We start from the raw sequence: 23,514 nt of genomic DNA on the forward strand, positions 1-23,514 counted from the left end.
ACATCACTAAAACAGATTATCTGGTCATTATCTCATTGCTGTTTGTGGGAACTTGCTGTGCGCAAATTAGCTGCCATGTTTCCTATATTACAACAGTGAATACACTTCAAAAATACTTAATTGGTTGTAAAGCGCTTTGGGATGTCCTGAGGTCGTGAAAGGTACTATGTAAATACAAGTCCTTTCTTGTGTGAGGTCATGTGAAGAAAGATAGATCAGAGTATTTTCTAAATGGTGAGAAGCTAGAAACTGTGGAGGAGCAAAGAAATGTAGGGGTCCATGTACATAAATCACACAAAGCTAGTGGGCAGATACAAAAAATAATTAAAAAGGCTAATGCAATATTGGCCTCTTTCTCGAGGGCTGGAATACAAAGGGGTGGAATTTATGTTACAGCTGTACAGAGCTCTGCTTAGACTCCATCTGGAGTACTGCATTCAGTTCTGGGCACTGCACCTCAGGAAGGATATATTAGCCTTGAAGAGGGTGCAGCTTCACCAGAATGATACCGGGGCTAAAAGGGTTAAATTATGAGGACAGGTTGCATAGATTGAGCTTGTATTTCCTTGAGAAGATTGGGGAGTGATCTAATTGAGGTGTTTAAGATGATTAAAAGATTTAAAAGGGTAGATAAAGAGAAACTATTTCCTCTGGTGGGAGAGTCCAAAACAAGGGGGCATAACCTTAGAATTAGAGCTAGACCATTCAGATGTGGTGTCAGGAAGCATTACTTCACACAAAGGGTAGTGGAAATCTGGAACTCTCTCCACCAAAAAGCTGTTGAGGCTGGGGGACAATTGAAAATTTCAAAACTGAGATTGATAGATTTTTGTAAGGCGGATTGGTGGAGTTAAGGTATAGATCAGCCATGATCTAATTGAATGGCTGAACAGGCTCGAGGGGCTGAATGGCCTACTCCTGTTCTTATGTCCTATGTTCTTTCTTTAAAGGCTTTCAACCCAATTGACTCAGATCTTGGGTAAACCTCACTGTTGGTTAACCCAACTCTGTTGATAAATTTGACCTATTCTGCTCCCTTGCTGCTTTCACATTGGCCTTGAATGCTTGTTCCGTTGCAAGAGTTTAGCGCACCCAATAGCAACTCCAGTGTAAACTTGTTGGATTCACTAAGATGGCACTGTGAAGACCTGGTTAAAAAAAAACAAAATGGCCCCAAATAGTAACCAGTGCACAAAGTAACGGTAGAAATAAGGGGGAAAAATACTGCATTTATTACGAAAGTAGGGTTATTCTTTGAGCAGGCATTGTCAAATATAGACAGACTAATCCTTGATCTGATGTGTGATGGGGTTGGTATAAAATTAGCCCAATGTTAGAATGCAGACCATCATTACTGCCCTGTTTGTTTCCCTCTTTGGATTGAGTATTGGGCTCCTGAAAATTGGACATTGGAATCTGAATGCATTTCTGGTTTCACAATTTTACATGTACCAGTGATGGTGCTGCCCAGAAAGCATCAATTATATACTCTAAACATTTCCATTTTAACCGTTGTGTTTATCTAACATCACAATAACTTATGGACTTTGGTTGGGACCAAAACGTGGTAGCAAATGGCCAAAAAACAACAACAGAAAATAATCACTAAACTTTTTTTTAAATTGGGGTAGATCTTGACTTTGTCCAATAGTGTAAAACGGGTAATAGTGAGGCGGTCACCCATTTTACATCTCTCCCCATTTTTATTTCCGTTGACGTCACTGGAAATTAAAATTGGAGGGGTGTAAAATGGATTGCCGATTCACTATGGTCCATTTTACACCATTGGACAAAGTCAAGATCTACCCAGTGACTCAGGAATGGTACATGTTTTCTGCTAGCTCACTCCCAACATGGCGTTTCACCCAGCAGGAGCACATCTGAGGAAATCAGGGGCACAGCTTGTGGTTTTCCATCCCTTAAAATTATTGGTTGGAAAACTATTTTGTGATATCTGCTTCTGGCTAGCAAAGGTAACATTAGGGGTATGTAAGCAACAAATGTAGCTGAGCACATCAGGGAGATGGTTGGGCCAGCATCATCTTGAAGAGATGTGGAATTTTGGGGAGGTAGATTTGGAGGCCGTTTTCTTTTTTTTAAATTCATTCTCGGGATGTGGGCATCGCTGGCGAGGCCGGCATTTATTGCCCGTCCCCAGTTGCCCTTGAGAAGGTGGTGGTGAGCCGCCTTCTTGAACTGCTGCAGTCCGTGTGGTGAAGCTGCTCCCAAAGTACTGTTAGGTAGGGACTTTCAGGATTTTGACCCAGCGACGATGAAGGAACGGTGATATATGTCCAAGTCAGGTAGTGTTTAACTTGGAGGGGAACTGGGAGGTGATGTTGTTCCCATGCACCTCCAGCCCTTCTGCTTCCAGGTGGTGGAAGTCACGGGTTTGGGATGTGCTGTCGGAGAAGCCTTGTCGAGTTGCTGCAGTGTATCCTGTAGATAGTACACTCTGCAGCCACGGTACGCCGATGGTGGAGGGAGTTCTATTTGTGTGCGGCATTCCTGTCAGTCACATATTGACAGCTACTGGCTTTATAAGCGTCACTGGCTGCGTGAGGTTGGTTTTTGTCTTAATGCTAGGATATTTGAGCTATTTCAACGGATTTTGTTTTTCAAACTGGTGTCATCCTGACCTTTCCTGAAGGCACTGCCTCACGCTGTGGGTACAGTTCAACAGATGGCAGTATTCTCCCTGCGCCTCACCCCAGAGTAACTCCAAACGCAACTCAGAGCTTCTTATTATCGTCCCTGCTTCCTCCCATCACAAGATCCAATTGTCTGCTATTCTGGGTAGCACTGGCAGTGGAACTCGATTCTTTGGGGGGAAAAAATTGGATAGGGCCTACTAATGGGTACAGGTAGCGTGATCTGCTATTACCCCACGCTCAATGGCCCCTGCGCAGGCAGGACGAGACCTTTGTGAAGCCTGAGAACTTACTTCAAGCAATGTCCCGAATCAGCGTTGACATGAGGATTCAATGCAATTTGCACTTTCTACCAGCAGGGGAGCCCCAATCTCTTAAAGGCAAGCTGTCTCTTAAAAATCTCAAAGCTAACTGGTATCTGTTATTTGCAGAAAACAACAGTCTGCTGTATGCACGGAGTCTGAACGGAGATCAGACATCGCACATGCAAAACACAGATGCAGGACCCGTCCATATGTTTACAAACTGATGAGTTATGTTAAAACATTGAATAAAGGTTGCGCACAACTAAATCCCACATCCTCCAATCTGCATGCTAGACCTCACCAATCTGCCGATCTGAGTTTATACCAGGCCTGCGAGACTCTGTGCACCAAGGTTCTCTGCTGATGCACTAGAGGCCTTGATGCAAGAAGTGGACATCCTATATCCACGGGGGTGGGGGAGGGGGAACAGGCCTATACCCAAAAGGCATTGGGAGGCAGTGGGGGATGAAGTCAATGCCAGGCGCCCAGCATCGTGAACATGGATGCAGTACAGGAAGAAGTTCAATGCTTTGACACGAGTGGTCAAGGCGAGTGAGGTCAACTGTCAAGTGGCATCTCCTACCAACTGCACCACTAACTGCATTCACTGCTCCACGCACTGCTCTCCCATCACCCACATACCAACAAACTCTTTCCATCAGTACTCAACTCTTCCAATCATAAGCTTCCTCCCACCCTTATACATTACCACTATTGCAAGTTGCCCACCCATAACTCACAGGCCACACACACTGGCAGCTAGTTAACAATGACAGGCACATCACCCAGATACATGTCCTGTTTTCTTGCAGGAGAAGGTGGCACATATCAAGAGGCAGCAAGTGGGAGTGGCATTTAGCCCTTCGAGCCTGTTCCGCCATTCAATGAGATCATAGTGGACCTGTGACCTAACTCCATATACCCGCCTTAGCCCCATATCCCTTAATACCCTTGGTTCACAGGAATCTATCAATCTCAGATTTAGAATTCACAATTTAGCTCGCATCAACTGCCATTTGCAGAAGAGCGTTCCAAACTTCTCCCACGCTTTGCGTGCAGAAGCATTTCCTAACTTCACTTCTGCACGGCCTGGCTCTAAATGTTAGATTATGTCCCCGCGTCCTAGTATTCAAATATAGGAGACCTCCAAAAACAGTTACAAATATCTTGGCAGCCAGAAGCAATAATCCAGCCACTAACCTGTAAATCCTGCGTGGTCCCTTTAAATAGCATTGGTGGGGGTCCTCCAGGCACTTTAAGACACGTTCAGATGGTTGGGGTTAAGACTGTGCATTGAGTTGAGCATTAAGTCCCAAAATGGTGTCTGTTACTTTAAATCAGTTTTGCATACTGATTGGATCCATTTTCTCCCTACTTTACATGCTTCCGGCATTCGGTATTTGCGCATGTGCCAACTCCTATACCAAGATGGCGTCCGGCATACACCACGCTGGAAATGTGCGTGCATAGCCAAGACGCCATCTTGGATGTTGGAGAAGCCAAGTGGCCCACTGCCCTGTGTGTGAAGTATGGGAATAAACAGACGTCAAGCTCCATCAGCAATTGCCACAGAGTTGCCACTTGTCCACTGTTGGACTGAACGAATCGTCCTCTGATTAATGTGTCTGCAAATTTCTAAAGTCAGTCTTTGCCAGCTACTTCTGTGTTAATATAATGTTAGTTATTTAGTTGAGGCGAATAGCATACATGCATTTACGGGGAAGCTAGAAAAGTACATGGAGGAGAAAGGAATAGAAGGATATGCAGATAGGGTTAGATAAAGAGGAGTGGGAGGACGCTCATGTGGAGCATAAATGCCGGCATAGACCAGATGGGCCGAACGACCTGTTTCTGTGCTGCAGATTCTAGGTAATTCTATGTAACAAATTTTCATTACCAGCAAAGCAAAACTCAAGTCATGATACTGCCCTTTTGTACATGAATAAAAATGGTAATCTTAATGTGCATTAAAGTTGCTGTACAAATTGTTTCCTTGATAAAGACACTGTCACTGAAAGCAGTTTAAAGGAGCAGTGTCTCATAGTTTTATTTGATTTTACATTACCTTGCTTGGAAAAAGAACCCCTCAAAAACAGAGAATTACTGGGTCAGAGCAATACAAAGTTTGTTCTGTTAGCTTACCCTTAGAACTGTCAACCAGTTGGGCATATCTGCAACCGCAGGCTCCAGCCTGTCTGCAGCCTGCGGTGCTAGTTATCACTACAGGTAATGATCCTGACGGAGAGGTGATTGCATACTCCATCAAAACATCAACTCGCTAGCGTGAAGCATAGACGGCAGATGCTCCTATAAATCACAATATCATCTCCAACCCTACAGACCGTCAACCAGGATTCAACTGGCCACGTCATAGTTAAGCGTTTATCAACTGGACAGGGACAGTGCGCCTCAAATCTTCACCTATGGGGCCTTAGTGACAACGGCAGCAGGCGGAGAAAAGGAGGACTTGAAAGACTTGCGTTTTTAGAGCGCCTTTCATGACCTCAGGACGTCCCAAAGCACTTAAAGCCAATTAAGTACTTTTGAAGTGTGGTCACTGTTGCAATGTGGGAAACGCAGAAGCCAATTTGCGCACTGCAAGGTCCCACAAACAGCAATGAGATAAATGGCCAGATAATCTATTTTAGGTATTGGTTGAAGGATAAATATTTACCAGGACTAAGGGAAAACCTCCCTGCTTGTCTTTGAAATTGTGCCATGGGTTTTTTTACGGCCCCTTGAGAGGACAGACGGTTTAACCGTCTTATCCGAAAGACATCACCTCCGACAGTGCAGCACTCCCTCAGTACTGCACTGGGAGTGTCAGCCTAGCTTATGTGCTCATGTCTTTAGACTGGGACTTGAACCCACAACCTTCTGATTCAGAGTTGGGAGCACTGACACTGAGCCACAGCTGATACAATGACAAGTACAAACCATGGGCATGATTTTGACCCCGATCCAGGAAGGGGGCGGGGGAGTCAAACTGCAGACGGGAAACCCGGTGGGTGGGTTTCCCAGATGTCCTTACGATTTTGACGTAAGGACATCTTTTATTTTTTTTGTTGGTTTGCCGTCCGACTGGCCGGACTGATTGATAGACTGGCCTCAGTCGGATGGAAGGGCAAACCGGGAGAGGACATGCTCAGGTAAGTCTTCAGGTAAGTCTTTGATTGTTATGGATGGGGTGTGGCATGGGTGGGCACAGGGGGCATGGGTGGGCATGGGGGCACCGGCGAGCATGGGAGCACTAGTGGGCATGGGGGTTGGTGGGAGGAGTCAGTCATGGGGTGGTGTCAGGATCAGGGGTCATCGCGGGGTTCCACGATCGATTGGGAGGAGTCGGAGATCGGGTGAGTTCCGCGATCTTTGCAGGGGTGGGTCGGGGATCGTGGGAGGGGTCCATGAGCATTGTTCTGTCTTTGCAAGTAGGCTTGTTGGGCCTAGGGGAAGCAGAGTGAAATCAGGAATTCATACGCTCGATTAAATGTAGCTCTGCACCTCTTTAATTTCAGCACCGACTGAATCCTTTGACAAATCATTCAGTCCAAGCCATAGGAAGAGAGTCTCAGGGCCGAAACATTGCTTCTTGATTTCCCTGGGCTCCTCCGGCCCACAAGCTGTGCTATAAAGGCACTCACCTGCAGTTTTGGGTCTTCTCGCCTCCTGTCATGCGGCGTGAAGGAAAATGGCCCGAGAATCCCAGCCCCCAGAGGTTGAAATTGCAAAATCTGCAAAAATGGAGGCCCGCAGCCTCCTTGATAGGTTTTAGTGGCCAACCCTCCTCCCAGGAGCGGGTTGGTCACCCGCCCCTCGTCCCGCCCCGGTGAAAACTGAAATTGGCCGGGTTGGAGGCGGGTTGGGGGCGGGTCAGAAATTGTTGAGATTTCGAATGCCTCCCTGCCCCCAACCCTATCATTTTTAAAATTTTAAAATCATGCCCCAGGTCTCAGGTCATTGATTCATGACCAACTAACTGAACTATCTGGTGGCCTACACGCTTTGCATGGTGGTGATGACAAGGCTCTAAGATGGCTGGAATTATAGGCTGCATCTGCTTCCGCTAAATAAGGTTGCAATGCTTTTAAAAAATTATTTCTCGGGATGTGGGCTTCGCTGGCAAGGCCTGCATTTTTTGAACCGTTGCAGTCCGTGTGGTGAAAGAGCTCCCACAGTGCTGTCTGGTAGGGAGTTCCAGGATTTTGACCCAGCAGTATGCTTTTTAAATTATTATTGAGAAACCTAGGTGGGGGGGACAAGAGCAGCAGTGCAGGACACTACCAAGGACAACAAGGCTAGTAAGGACATCAAGAAGCAATGTTTTGGTCCTGAGACTCTCTTCTTATGGCTTGGACTGAACGATTTGTCAAAGGATTCAGTCGGTGCTGAAATTAAAGAGGTGCAGTGCTGCATTTAATCGAGCGTATGAATTCCTGATTTCCCTCTCTTACATCCCAGACAGCATGTGGATGAGCCTCTGCAAACACCATTCTTCAGCTGGCCACTTGGAGCAACACAACAGCAGCCAAGAGCACAATCCCTCCAAATTTGCCTTTGCCGTACAAAGGGGAGGCTAACGGCCTCCCCACAGTTATGGGGCTACGAGAAGGAACTCAGAGTGGATACCTAGCCTATGTTGCTCCATTCTGTGTGGCTTTTCCAATAGGTTGCATCACTGAATTGCCCTAAAAAAATAATCTTATTGACCAGCTCTATTTTCCTCCCTCTTCACCTGAAAACACTGGGGGGGGGGAAAGAATTTGGACAAGACCTATTATTGAGCACAGATAGCACGACCAGCTATTAACCCCGCCTGATGGCCCCAGCGCAGGAAGGACTAGAACTTCGTCCGGTCTGAATATTTACCTTCAAGCAACATTGAAAAGTTGGCCTTAAACGACAATTGAAGTAAATGCGCACTTTCCACCAGCAGGGGGAGCCCCAATCTCTTACAGGGAGGATGTAGAATCATAGAATCCTAGAAGGTTACAGTACAGAAGGAGGCCATTTGGCCCATCGAGTCCGCCCTATGCATAAGCAATCCAGCTAGTCCCACTGCCCTGCCCTATCCCCATAGCCCTGCACATTTTTTTGTTGCAAGTACTTATCCAGTTCCCTTTTGAAGGCCATGATTGAATCTACCTCCACCACCCCCTCGGGCAGTGCATTCCAGTCACTGTGTAAAAAAGTTTTTCCTCATGTCATCTTTGGTTCTTTTTCCAATCACCTTAAATCTATGTCCTCTGGTTCTTGACCCTTCCGCCAATGGGAACAGTTTCTCTCTATCTACTCTGTCTAGACCCTTCATGATTTTGAATACCTCTATCAAATCTCCTCGCAACTGTCTCTGTTTCAAGGAGAACAATCCCAGTTTCTCCAGTCTATCCATGTAATTTAAGTCCCTCATCCCTGGAATCATTCTAGTAAATCTCCTCTGCAACCTCTCTAAGGCCTTCACATCCTTCCAAAAATGCAATGTCCAGAACTGGACACAATGCTCCAGTTATGGCTGAACCAGTGTTTTATAAATGTTCATCATGACTTCCTTACTTTTGTACTCTATGCCTCTATTTATAAAGCCCAGGATCCTGTATGCTTTTTTATCCTTTTTCTCTACCTGCCCTTCAACGATTTGTGTACATATACCCCCAGATCCCTCTGTTCCTCCACCCCTTTTAGAATTGTGCCCTTTAGTTTATGTTGCCTCTCCTCGTTTTTCCTACTGAAATGCATCATCTCGCATTTTTCTGCGTTAAACTTCATCTGCCACGCCACCAGAGTATTTATATCCTCTTGAAGCCTATCACTATCCTCCTCACTGTTCACCACCCTTCCAAGTTTTGTTTCATCTGCCAATTTTGAAATTGTGCCCTGTACACCCAAGTCCAAGTCATTAATATATATCAAGAAAAGCAGTGGTCCCAGCACCGACCCCTGGGGAACACCACTGTACATCTCCCCCCAGTCCGAAAAACAACCATTCACCACTACTCTCTGTTTCCTGTCATTTAGCCAATTCTGTATCAATGTTACTATTTCCCCCTTTATTCCATGGGCCACAATCTTAGTAGCAAGCCTATCATGTGGCACTTTATCCAACGCTTTTTGAAAATCCATATACACCACATCAACCGCATTGCCCTCATCTACCCTCTCTGTTACCTCATCAAAAAACTCTATCAAGTTGATTAAACACGATTTGCCTTTAACAAATCCATGCTGGCTTTCCCTAATCAATCCACACTCATCCAAGCGACTTAATTCTGTCCTGGATTATCGTTTCCAAAAGTTTCCCCACCACTGAGGTTAAACTGACTGGCCTGTAGTTGCTGGGTTTATCTTTACACCCTTTTTCGAACAAGGGTGTAACATTTGCAATTCTCCAGTCCTCTGGCACCACTCCCGTATCTAAGGATGTCTGGAAGATTATGGTCAGTACCTCCGCAATATCCCCCCTTACTTCCCTCAGCAACCTAGGATGCATCCCATCCGGACCGGGTGACTTATCTGTTTTAAGTACAGCTAGCCTTTCTGTACCTCTTCTTTCTCAATTTTTAGCCCATCCAGTATCTTAACTATATCTTCCTTTACAGAGACTCTGGCAGCATCTTCTTCCTTGGTAAAGACCAATGCAAATTATTCATTTAGTACCTCAGCCATGCCCATGAGTAGATCTCCTTTATTGTCCCTAATCGGCCCCACCCCTCCTCTTACTACCGGTTTACTGTTGACATGTCTGTAGAAGACTTTTGGATTCCCTTTTATGTTGGCCGCTAGTCTATTCTCATATTTTTTCTTAGCCCCTATTATTTCCTTTTTCACTTCCCCTCTGAACTTTCTATATCCTGCTTGGTTCTCACTTGTGTTATCAACCTGACACCTGTCATATGCTGCTTTTTTCTGCTTCACCTTATTCTCTATCTCCTTTGTCATCCAGGGAGCTCTGACTTTACTTGCCCTATCTTTCTCCCTCGTTGGAATATACCTTGTCTGTACCTGAATCATCTCGTCTTTAAAGGCCGCCCACTGTTCAATTATAGTTTTGCCTGCCCATCTATGATTCCAATTTACCCGGGCCAGATCTGAACTCATCCCACTGAAATTGGCCCTCCTCCAATTGAGTATTTTTACTTTAGAATGGTCTGAGTCCTTTTCCATAGCTATTCTAAACCTTATGAAACTATGATCGTTGCTCCGTAAATGCTCCCCCACTGACACTTGCTCCACTTGGCCCGTCACATTCCCTAGAACCAAGTCCAGCAATGCCTCCTTCCTCGTTGGGCCAGGAACGTACTGGTTGAGAAAGTTATCCTGAACACATTTCAAAAATTCCTCCCCTTCTTTGCCCCTTATATTATTGTTATCCCAATCTATATTAGGATAGTTGAAGTCCCCAGTTATCACTACCCTATAGTTCTTGCACCTCTCTGTAATTTCCCTGCTAATTTGCTCCTCTATATCCTTCCAATAGTTGGTGGCCTGTAGAATACACCCAGTAGTGTAATGGCACCTCTATTGTTCCTTAACTCTAACCAAATAGATTCTGTCCTTGACCCCTCCAGGACATCCTCTCTCTCCAGCACTGCAATAGTCTCCTTAATCAATACTGCACCCAACCACTCCTTTCTCTCCTTCCCTATCTTTCCTGAGCACCTTGTATCCAGGAATATTTAGTACCCAATCCTGCCCTTTTTTGAGCCAGGTCCCCGTTATCACCACAACATCATATTCCCATGTGGCTATTTGCGCCTGCAGCTCACCAACTTTATTTACCACGTTTCATGCATTCACACACATGCTCCGCAAACCAGTCTCAGATGTTCTTGTACTCTCTCTTAGTCTGGTCCTACCTAATACCGTACTATTTCTTACTCTAGGGCTAGCCTTCTCTCCTGACCCTTAAAAATCCCTTAAAGGTAGCCGGTACGTGTTATTTGCTAAAAATAACAGTCTGTTGTCTGCACGGAGTCTGAATGGAGATCAGACGTTGCACACATAAAACACAGATGCAGGTCCCATCCCTATGTTTACAAACTGATGAGTTATGTTAAAACATTGAATAAAGATTGCACACTACTAAATCCCACATCCTCCAATCTGCATGCCAGACCTCACCAATCTGCCGATTTGAGTTTGGTCCAGGCCTGCGAGAGTGCATGCACCAAGGTTCTCTGCTGATGCACCAGAGACCTTGGTGCAAGAGGTGGACAGAAGGAGGGACATCCTATATCCGCGGGGGGCGGGGGGCAGGGCAAGAGGCCCTCCCGACATATACCCAAGAGGCAGTGGGAGGCAGTGTGGGATGAAATCAATGCCAGGCGCACAGCACCATGAACATGGATGCAGTGCAGGAAGAAGTTCAATGCTTTGACACGAGTGGTCAAGGTGAGTGAGGTCAACTATCAAGTGGCGTCTCCTACCAACTGCACCTCGCACTACACCCCTGTCACCCACATACCAACAAACTCTTTCCATCAGTACTCAACTCTTCCCATCAGATGCTTCCTCTCACCCTTACACATTACCACTGTTGCAAGCCGCCCACCCACAACTCACAGCCCACACTTGCTGGCAGCTATTCAACCATGACAGGCACATCATCCAGCCACACATTCCGCTTGCTTGCAGGAGAAGGTGGCGCATAACAGGTGGCAGCAAGTGGCAGTGGCATTTAGCCCCTCGAGCCTGTTCCGCCATTCAATGAGATCATGGTGGACCTGTGACCTAACTCCATATATCTGCCTTAGCCCCATATCCCTTAATACCCTTGGTTCACAGAAATCAATCAATCTTCGATTTAGAATTCACAAGTGAGCTAGCATCAACTGCCGTTTGCAGAATAGCGTTCCAAACTTCTCCTACCCTTTGCGTGTAGAAGCATTTACTAATTTCACTCCTGCACGTCCTGGCTCTAAATGTTAGGCTATGTCCCCGCGTCCTAGTGTTCAAGTATAGGAGACCTCCAAAAACAGTTACAAATGCATCAGCAGCCGAAAGCAATAATCTAGCCACTAAACTGTAAATCCTGCATGGTCCCTTCAAATAGCGCTGGTGAGGGGGTCCTCCAGGCACTCTAAGACATGATCAGATGATCGTGGTTAAGACTGTGCGTTGAGTTGAGCATTAAGTCCCAAAATGGTGTGTATCACTTTAAATCAGCGTTGCACGTACACTAATACCTTTACCAAGATGGCGTCCAGTGCACGTCACGCTGCAAACGTGCGTGCGCAGCCAAGACGTCATCTTGGCAATTGGAGTGGCTGCAATGGGCGCTAGGCGGCCGAATTTCTAGCCCACCGTCTCCTTGCTGGGATGTAGATACAGATCCATGGGGGTCAGTACCTCACCTCAGTAACCATATGAGTTTAGACAACAATGTCTTTGTAGGCTATTCAAGCTGAAGGAACATCATAGCTCAGTCCTGTTTTCACCTGATTATCCCATTATACATTTAATACAACAGTTCTACAAACACTCATATCTTGTAATAAATGCACGAGTAAAGCTTTATCCAGCACAAACACAGTTGCTGTGCAAGATTTGAGGTTAGAAAAATTAACTTAAGCACCAAGCTTGCTTCCTGTGGCATGCTGGATGATTTTTCTGTCAGTTTAGATTAAACCATATGAACAAAAGCACCATTTCAGTTAGTACAGCTCCCATTTTGTGATTGGCCAGTGAATTATAGGATTGGTTGAAACTCCTCCTCAAAGGGAGGACACCACTAAAAATTCAAGAAGGGCCTTGCTCCACCCAACCTGATATTAAGAAGACAAATTAACAAAAATTGAATTAAAATGGTAAAATTACAGGAAATAAAACAAACCCTTTGGTTAGTAAGCAGTCACCTAAGAACAGACTAAAGCCTAAACAAAATAGTTAAAGGATCTCTGCCTGTTGATCTTATGCATCCTAGGCTTATGGGTGGCAGAATCTCCAATCTTCCTACCCTGTGCACTGGCTAATGAACATGGGAGGGGGGGAAATGTAAGCATATCTCTAAAAGCAGCACCTTTAGGAAAGGAAAAAGTGACAGTAATCTATGAGACGTTAAACCGAGGCCTCGTTTGTGCTCTCAGGTGGACATAAAAGATTCCATTGCAGTATTGGAAGAAGAGCTGGGGAGTTCTCCCCGGTGTCCTGGCCAATATTTATCCTTCAACCAACATCACTAAAGCAGATTATATGGTCATTATCACATTGCTGTTTGTGGGACCTTGCTGTGCGCAAATTGGCTGCCACGTTTCCTACATTACAACAGTGACTACACTTCAAAAGCATTGGCTGCAAAGTCCTTTAGGACATCCTGAGGTCATAAAAGGCGCTATATCGATGCAAATTCTTTTTTTTTTGCTTTCCGTGCATGAAACATTGGCCTGCAAGTTCCTAACATACCTGGAACAGTTCTAGGAGCATAGGAACAGGAGTAGGCCATATAGCCCCTCGAGCCTGTTCCTCCATTCAATGAGATCATGGCTGATCTGTGACCTAACCTCATATCACTGAATACCTTTGGTTAACAAATATCTATCAATCTCAGATTTAAAATTAACAATTGAGCTAGCGTCAAGTGCCATTTGCGGAAGAGAGTTCCAAACTTCTACCAACCTTTGTGCGTAGAAATGTTTCCTAACTTCACTCCTGAAAGTCCTGGCTCTAATTTTTAGGCTGTGTCCCCTTGTCCTAGATTCCCCAACCAGCGGAAATAGTTTCTCTCTATCTACCCTATCAGTTCCCCTTAATATCTTGAAAACTTCGATCAAATCACCCCTTAATCTTCTAAATTCCAGGGAATACAACCTTAGCCTGTGTAATCTTACCTCGTAATTTAACCCTTGCAGTCCCGGTATCATTGTAATAAATCTACCCTGCATTCCCTCCTAGGCCAATATATCCTTCCTAAGGTGTGGTGCCCGGAACGGAACACAGTTCTCCAGGTGTGGTCTAACCAAGGCTTTGTATGGCTGTAGCATAACTTCTACCCCCTTGTATTCTAGTCCTCTCGGTATAAAGGCCAGCATTCCATTAGCCTTTTTTGATTATTTTCTGTACCTGTCCATGACATTTTAATGATCTATGTATATGGACCCCTAAGTCTCTTTGGCCCTCCACTATTTCGAGCTTTTCACCATTTAGAAAGTACTCTGATCGATCCTTCTTAGGTCAAAGTGGATGACCTCACACTTGCCTTCATTGAAATCCATTTGCCACAGTTTTGCCCATTCACTTAATCTATTAATATCTCTCTGTAATTTTATGCTTCCATCTACACTGCTTACAATGCTGCCTATCAGCAAACTTGGAAATGTCTCTCTCTATCCCGTCACCTAAGTCATTAATAAATACAGCGAATAGTTAAGGCCCCAACACAGATGAGAGCCATGACCTATTAAACACCGACAGAGATGACCAATGAGATTCCAAAGACATATGTTCATTAATAAATTGGCCAAAATTAATAATAGTTTACTGCGTTGAATTAATGCACTTTTTGCGAGAGAATTCATTAATTTGAGCCACACAATCTGGGAAATGTTTCCCCAATATTTTTCATGATTTCGTTCCCTGTGGGAGCTGTCTATAAATGAATTAATATACTGCCTCTTGTTTTTCCAATATAAATTTGGACAGGATACCTTTCTTGAATTTTAATGCCATCAAGTAATTTTAGGCTCTGACATTCTTTCCACAGTGACTGACTGTAGCAGGTTTCGTAAAAGTCATTCAGAACTAGATTATAATTGGTTATTTTATGCTGAAACATTAACCTGCTCAAATGTGTTTACTCAGTTAATGAATTGGTTTTACCCTATTTAGCAGCAAACTACCCTTACACTTTTCCATATTATTTCAATTTATGATATCATTTGCCAGTAATTTATCTTTGATGCACAAGCAAATATTCAGAAACCAAACAGGAAGGCTTCCGACCATTCAATATTTCCCTTCTATGAATTTCAAATAGGTTGAATTTTCCAGGTGCCTATTTAACCCTGATAATTCCCATTGTAGTATAACATCCGCAGACATGCTGTTGTGTAAATGCTGTATTTAATGTGGTGTTTTTGCCTTTTTTAAAACTTTTTTGTGAATTTTATCCTCTGCTAAGTGGGAGATGTTGGTGCTAACGAATGGAATGCTTTCCAATTTGGGCACCCGATGTCAGGATCAAACACTCTGGCCCTGATTTTAAAGGGCGGGCAGGAACGGCGCGTGCGAGTCCCGAAACAGGCGACGAACCCGGGGAGTCTGATGAGGTGGAGGCTCGGCCTATCTGGCCACATTTCCATAAATTTTCTCAATGGCCCGCCCGAACCAGGCCAGATCCACTACCAGGTTGGCGGGCGAGAGCCGGAATTTGGCGGCAGGAGGCCGGCGTGGGGGGGGGGGGCGGGGGGGAGCCTAGGCCAAGGGAGGCCCCAGGTTTCCTTGTGAGGCCCGGAGTACTCCTGCCCCTCCTGGCCCACAAGGAAACCTAAAATAACATTTTAGAACTTATGCCGCTGGGCTTCTTCTGGCACGAGATCCCCCCTCCGGGCAGGCCTGTCCTAATGGGCGAGACGTCACTGCTCCCCGGCTCAGGCCTCCGACCAAAATTGCAGATCGAGTCCCGATGACACCATCAGCCCCGATCTGTGTGTTTAAAGAAGGTCCTTCCTGTAGGTGTCCCGCTTGCCTGCTCAGAAGAGAAGACCGGGACACGGCAGAAAGGAAGTGGGACCTGATGGGGTAAGTCACTGCCCTCATTTTAACTGCCCTCCAGCCCGGTTTCCGCCAGGCAGGGGGAGTTAAAATCGGGACCTCTGTTACATTTTCTACTCCTTATCCTAGATTATTTTGGCTCTCATATCTTAGATCACGCTGGTGGGTGAGTCCCGACATCTTCAGGAGTATTAATCCTCCCCTTGAGACGCTTTTACTCATGTGCCTGGGAAGCAAATGGCAAACCATGTCTGGTAACTGCTTTTAGCTACCGGACTTATATTATGCCTTCATAAGATGATACTCTGACCTTTAAAAGCACATCAGACCTTGTTTTAAGTTTAAAGTATTAAGCAAATTTATTTTATGAAAGATGAACAGCACATAAACGCCTTGGGTATTTTCTTACCTTGAAGGCACTATATAAATGAAAGTTGTTGCAATAGACAGCCTGTCACCTAACTCCTTGAGTAGATAAAATAATAAAGAAAAAATGAAACTCTAAGCACACTCAGTGGGGTGGAAATTGGTGTGCGCTGCGCCCATTTTTCAGGTAAAACAGGCACAAAGCAGACCAGTTTAGCAGTGGTACGGCCTGCACTCAATCTCCACAGGCCTCGGTCCCACTGCTAAACTTGTGAGGCCCCTTTTTTTGGCGTCCCAGACGGAAAATTTAAAAAGGCATTAGGCCCCTTCAATATGTTAGTTAGGGGTATAACCTATTCAGATGCAGAATAAAACTCCCTCCACTCTACCCCAACAATATGCCCAACCTCAGAAGAGGATTCCTTTGACACCAATATGATATGTTTTCCATTTCCCACACCAGCTATTCTGTGGCCTGTTGGAGTGACATTACAAATTCAGTGCCAAATTATGGACAGCCCTGTGTTGTGTGAATGTGCCAATTAGGAGCTGGATTGCGACTGTTCAAACTCATTTGACATGGGACCTTCACTGGCAGCAGGCAGAGTAGTCTATTTATATTTGTACCCAACACTGCGGGGTGGTATGTTGGTGCAGGGGGCTGGAATGCCAACACCTGACTGTGCCATGGAGTCAGGATGCTGGTTTGCACCTTTAATTCCCCATGTGAGGAATTTTCCAGTTGTGGATGGGGTAACAGTGGAGACCCCGAATGTAGGAAAAGTGAGATTGAAGGGTGAATTACCCTGGGTGCTTTCCCGCAGTTCTTAGTGACTGTTTGCATTGTGGCCTTGGCAAGGGCTGAGCAAATTGTTGCCTCTCTGCCCTGTCAGCGTGGAGTTGGTCTGTTCTGTGGGGTGAAGGAAAACATAAAATTTGAAAGCGAGGAATTTTGATGTGTATATACACCTTCGTTGTGCAAAAAATTGTCCTGTTCCACTGGAAAGTGGTTCAGTGTTCCCCCTCCTGCCCTCACCCTGGAGAACTGTGCTTGACTTGGCTCAGAGAAATAACTTTTAGATATTGATTTACGTTTATTCATTGTCTGGGCTGAAACAGTTAAACACAAAGTATAACAATATCTGAGAGTTATGTGAGCACTTGCCAAACGCACCACTTAAATCTAAGAGATTTATAGCAACTTGTTGAAATAGTTTGATACATAAAGTGATTGATGACTGATTTGCTGCAAACATTTAAAGGGACTGTGTGTAATGAGTTTCAAGAGCAGTGGGCCCAGGTATTTCGACTAGAGCAGTGGGCCCAGGTACTTAGATTGGAGCAATGGGCCCAGGTACATAGACTTGAGCAGTGGGCCCAGGTACTTAGATTGGAGCAATGGGCCCAGGTACATAGACTAGAGCAATGGGCTCAGGTATTTAGACTAGAGCAGTGGGCCCAGGTACTTAGATTGGAGCAGTGGGCTCAGGTACTTAGACTAGAGAAGTGGGCTCAGGTACTTAGATTGGAGCAGTGGGCTCAGGTACTTAGATTGGAGCAGTGGGCTCAGGTACTTAGATTGGAGCAGTGGGCTCAGGTACTTAGACTAGAGCAGTGGGCCCAGGCACTTAGAATAAAGCAGTGGGCCCAGGTACTTAGACTAGAGCAGTGGGCCCAGGTACTTAGACTAGAGCAGTGGGCCCAGGTACTTAGACTAGAGCAGTGGGCCCAGGTACTTAGACTAGAGCAGTGGGCCCAGGCACTTAGAATAAAGCAGTGGGCCCAGGTACTTAGATTGGAGCAGTGGGCCCGGGCACTTTTTAAAAATTTGTTCATGGGAAGTGGGCCTCACTGGCGAGGCCGGCATTTATTGCCCATCCCTAATTGCCCTTGTGAAGGTGGTGGTGAGCCGCCTTCTTGAACCCCTGCAGTCCGTGTGGTGAAGGTTCTCCCACAGTGCTGTTAGGAAGGGAGTTCCAGGATTTTGACACAGCGACTAAGAAGGAACAGCGATATATTTCCAAGTCGGGATGGTGTGTGACTTGGACTGAAACGTGCAGGTGTTGTTGTTCCCATGTGCCTGCTGCCCTTGTCCTTCTAGGTGGTAGAGGTCGCGGGTTTGGGAGGTGCTGTCGAAGAAGCCTTGGCGAGTTGCTGCAGTGCATCCTGTGGATGGTACACACTGCAGCCACAGTGCGCCGGTGGTGAAGGGAGTGAATGTTTAGGGTGGTGGATGGGGTGCCAATCAAGCGGGCTGCTTTGTCCTGGATGGTGTCGAGCTTCTTGAGTGTTGCTGGAGCTGCACTCATCCAGGCAAGTGGAGAGTATTCCATCACACTCCTGACTTGTGCCTTGTACAAGGTTGAAAGGCTTTGGGAAGTCAGGAGGTGAGTCACTCACCGCAGAATACCCAGCCTCTGACCTGCTCTTGTAGCCACAGTATTTATATGGCTGGTCCAGTTAAGTTTCTGGTCAATGGTGACCCCCAGGATGTTGATGGTGGGGGATTCAGCAATGGTAATGCCTTTGAATGTCATGGGGAGGTGGTTAGACTCTCTCTTGTTGGAGACGGTCATTGCCTGGCACTTGTCTGGCGTGAATGTTACTTGCCACTTATCAGCCCAAGCCTGGATATTGTCCAGGTCTTGCTGCATGCGGGCATGGACTGCTTCATTATCTGAGGGATTGCGGATGGAACTGAACACTGTGCAATCATTAGCGAGCATCCCCATTTCTGACCTTACGATGGAGGGAAGGTCATTGATGAAGCAGCTGAAGATGGTTGGGCCTAGGACACTGCCCTGAGGAACTCCTGCAGCAATGTCCTGGGGCTGAGATGATTGGCCTCTGACAACCACTACCATCTTCCTTTGTGCTAGGTATGACTCCAGCCACTGGAGAGTTTTTCCCCTGATTCCCATTGACTTCAATTTTACTAGGGCTCCTTGGTGCCACACTCGGTCAAATGCTGCTTTGATGTCATGGGCAGTCACTTTCACCTCACCTCTGGAATTCAGCTCTTTTGTCCATGTTTGGACCAAGGCTGTAATGAGGTCTGGAATCAAGTGGTCCTGGCAGAGCCCAAACTGAGCATTGGTGAGCAGGTCATTGGTGAGTAAATGCCGCTTGACAGCACTGTCGACGACACCTTCCATCACTTTGCTGATGATTGAGAGTAGACTGATGGGGCGGTAATTGGCCGGATTGGATTTGTCCTGCTTTTTGTGTCATTAGACTAGAGCAGTGGGCCCAGGTACTTAGACTAGAGCAGTGGACCCAGGTACTTAGACTAGAGCAGTGGGCTCAGGTACTTAGACTAGAGCAGTGGGCTCAGGTACTTAGACTAGAGCAGTAGGCCCAGACTAGAGCAGTGGGCCCAGGTACTTAGAGTAGAGCAGTGGGCCCAGGTACTTTTTTTTAATTCGTTCATGGGATGTGGGCGTCGCTGGCAAAGCCAGCATTTATTGCCCATTCCTAATTGCCCTTGAGAAGGTGGTGGTGAGCCGCCTTCTTGAACCGCTGCAGTCTGTGTGGTGACGGTTCTCCCACAGTGCTGTTAGGAAGGGAATTCCAGGATTTTGACCCAGCGACGATGAAGGAACAACGATATATTTCCAAGTCGGGATGGTGTGTGACTTGGAGGGGAACGTGCAGGTGGTGGTGCTCCCATGTACCTGCTGCCCTTGTCCTTCTAGGTGGTAGAGGTCGCAGGTTTGGGAGGTGCTGTCGAAGAAGCCTTGGCGAGTTGCTGCAGTGCACCCTGTGGATGGTGCACACTGCAGCCACAGTGCGCCGGTGGTGAAGGGAGTGAATGTTTAGGGTGGTAGATGGGGTGCCAATCAAGCGGGCTGCTTTGTCCTGGATGGTGTCGAGCTTCTTGAGTGTTGTTGGAGCTACACTCATCCAGGCAAGTGGAGAGTATTCCATCACAATCCTGACTTGTGCCTTGTAGATGGTGGAAAGGCTTTGGGGAGTCAGGAGGTGAGTCACTCGCCACAGAATACCCAGTCTCTGACCTGCTCTTGTAGCCACAGTATTTATGTGGCTGGCTCAGTTAAGTTTCTGTTCAATGGTGACCCCCGCAATGGTGGGCGAATCCGGCTATGGTATTGCCATTGAATGTCAAGGGGAGGTGGTTAGACTCTCTCTTGTTGGAGATGGTCATTGCCTGGCACCTGTCTGGCACGAATGTTACTTGCCACTTATCAGCCCAAGCCTGGATATTGTCCAGGTCTTGCTGCATGCGGGCATGGACTGCTTCATTATCTGAGGGATTGCGAATGGAACTGAACTCTGTGCAATTATCAGCGAGCATCCCCATTTCTGACCTAACAATGGAGGGAAGGTCATTGATGAAGCAGCTGAAGATGGTTGGGCCTAGGACACTGCGCTGAGGAACTCCTGCAGCAATATCCTGGGGCTGAGGTGATTGGTCTTTGACAACCACTACCATCTTCCTTTGTGCTAGGTATGACTCCAGCCACTGGAGAGTTTTCCCCTTGATTCCCATTGACTCAATTTTACTAAGGCTCCTTGGAGCCACACTCGGTCAAATGCTGCTTTGATGTCAAGGGCAGTCACTCTCACCTCACCTCTGGAATTCAGCTCTTTTGTCCATGTTTGGACCAAGGCTGTAATGAGGTCTGGAGCCGAGTGATCCTGCCGGAGCCCAAACTGAGCATCGGTGAGCAGGTTATTGGTGAGTAAGTGCCGCTTGGCAGCACTGTCGACGACACCTCCCATCACTTTGCTGATGATTGAGAGTAGACTGATGGGGCGGTAATTGGCCAGATTGAATTGTCCTGCTTTTTGTGTCACTAGACTAGAGCAGTGGGCCCAGGCACTTAGACCAGAGCAATAGGCCCAGGTACTTAGACTAGAGCAGTGGGCCCAGGCTCTTGGACTAGAGCAGTGGGCCCAGGTACTTAGATTATTGCACATGGCCACATGTCTGTGCAAGTAGGACAGCTCTGGACCACGTGCATCGTCAGAAAAAGATACAATTGCTGAGGAAATCCTGCTCTGGGGCCTCAGTGGTGCAATGGATTAGACATGTGTCTCTTCACTTCTGGACCATGGGATTTGAATACTGCCTAGACTGAGGCATGGAAGTGGAATGAGTCTGAAAAATCTCAACCCAGTTTTGCGAGCACGAGTCTATAGCATAAAACTACTCATAATGCTGCTTACTTTAATGTACAAATGGTCAATGCTCACACTGAGTGCAAAGTGTTGAAAAGCAGTAAACATGAGTTAGATGCGGGGCAAATCTGCCTCTACTCTGTCCCAACAAGGTATCTTTACAATACCGTCAGAAGATCGCCATCTAGGTTTCTCAGTATAAGAATTTATTGCACCAATATAATATCACCAATTCCTACACTAATGTGTATACCAGCAGTCCATAGGGAATGAGTGGTCCTTTCTCTGCCACCAGAGATTTGGTGTCACCAGTCCTTTATTGATTGCGTTGTGGGGAATATGGCTGGAGCAGGAGGTGGACTCTCAGGTGGAGATTTTGAAGTGAAATCTTTGATTTACACACAGCTCAGAGGAAGTTTAATCTCTGCCCTCCGCCTTGTTTGGCAAGGAGAAGGGTCATACATATGGCAAGTTTTCAGCTCTTGCTTTCTTGGAAGTAGAAGGGAGCGAGGTCAAGCACATTTCAGAGTCTCATTATAGGGAACTTGCCTCTGTAACTTGTAGGGCCATGTGTGATACACTGTGAAGAGAAAATCGCTTGCAGGGCACCATGTGTTTTGTTGTAATTAATGATGCCAGTCACTGTGCCCATTCAAACAGAGGAGAGTTATGGCTTTTGTTGAAGACCAGCAATAAATATTTAGCTTAATCGCCCCATGAGCCCCATTACAACTTCAGGCCGTGAATATATTGCTCCATTTTGAAGACAAATCAGGGCCATAGTAGAATGCAATTTTTGTAAACATCAGCATTTATGACAAAGAATAGGAAACCATCATTAACCAGACCTAGAATGGAATTTATCTGAAATCCTCTTGCATCAGATGAATCCTATAACCTTGCTTCACTCAACACTTCTGCAGCCACAATTGGTGTGTGTGAAAAGCCAGGAGATGAAATATCATTAACCTGTGTCTGGAACACTGACTGTGATCCCATTTTCAATAGCGGTGCTGTAGAGGAGACAGCGTGCCAAAGGAATTTGGCAGAACTTCCGAGGACTGCATTAGATTAGTTAAGGCACCCGAAATACATTCTAATGATGCCAAAGATCCTCCTGGTGAGCCAGTGCATCTCATTAAAACTTCCTTCTGCGCTGATTTAGAATGGTAATCCTCATCCAATCCCCATAGGTACTGATCTGTCTCAAGCCTCCAATAAAGTGGGTTATCGGCACAGTAAAACAAACGATCATGTCTTGGTTCCAAATGATGTCAGCATGTTGGCGCCATCATGAGGGTTATCAGGGTAGAAGTTAAGAGCTGATGATAATCTTTCCAACTCATTAATATTGCATTCAGCCGGCAGATGTTAAAGAAGTGCCAGAAAATCTTAATAAGAGACTGTAGAAACCGGCATAAAAATGAGGAGCAGTCCGCACATCTGAGTAAGTGGCTTTAAGAACATAAGAAATAGGAGCAGGAATAGAACATAAGGCCACTTGAGCCTGCTCCGCCATTCAATAAGATCATGGCTGATCTTCTACCTCAGCTCTATTTTCCCGCCCTATCCCCATATCCCTTGATTCCCTTAATGTCCAAAAATCTATCATTCTCAGGTTTGAATATACTCAATGACTGAGCATCCACAGGCCTCTGGGGTAGAGAATTCCAAAGGCTCACAACCCTCTGAGTGAAGAAAGTTTTCCTCATCTCGGTCCTAAATGGCCGCCCCCTTATCTTGAGACTATGACCCCTAGTTCTAGACTCTTCAGGCAGGGCAAACAGCCTCTCAGCAATCATCCTGTCAAGCCCTCTAAGAATTTTATACATTTCAATGAGATCACCTCTCATTCTTCTAAACTCCAGAGAATATAGGCCCATTCTACTCAATCTTTCCTCATAGGACAACCCTCTCATCCCAGGATTTGTTTAACTAGGATTGATCGCTGTTGTGCTATTACTTTTTGTATTTTAGTTTCATGCACTGGTTTATTATATTTGCATATTCATATTTATACTGTGATATCATGAGGCAACTAGGGATTGAGGCTGAAGACGTAAGCTGCCCCACTGATAGTTGAATCTGTTGACTGTTGTGGAGGAGAATGGTTACCAAGGGACCATGCATGGTAAGCTTATCATTGCACCTCACAGAAGGTGTGATTGGCAGGTTTTGGTCAGGTTGCAAGTTATTCTGCTGATAAGAGTCACTGCAACATATTTATATCATCCTTTTCTCCTTGCCAGCAGCTGTCGCGTGGGTTATAAGGTAATTGGCAGGAAGCGCTTACTTATTGAATCATCTGCTCTGACAAGATCTGTTGCAAGATGCTTTAATAGCGGCAG

The sequence above is a fragment of the Heptranchias perlo genome, chromosome 26 (assembly GCF_035084215.1).
Source record: "Heptranchias perlo isolate sHepPer1 chromosome 26, sHepPer1.hap1, whole genome shotgun sequence".
Lineage (NCBI taxonomy): Eukaryota > Metazoa > Chordata > Chondrichthyes > Hexanchiformes > Hexanchidae > Heptranchias > Heptranchias perlo.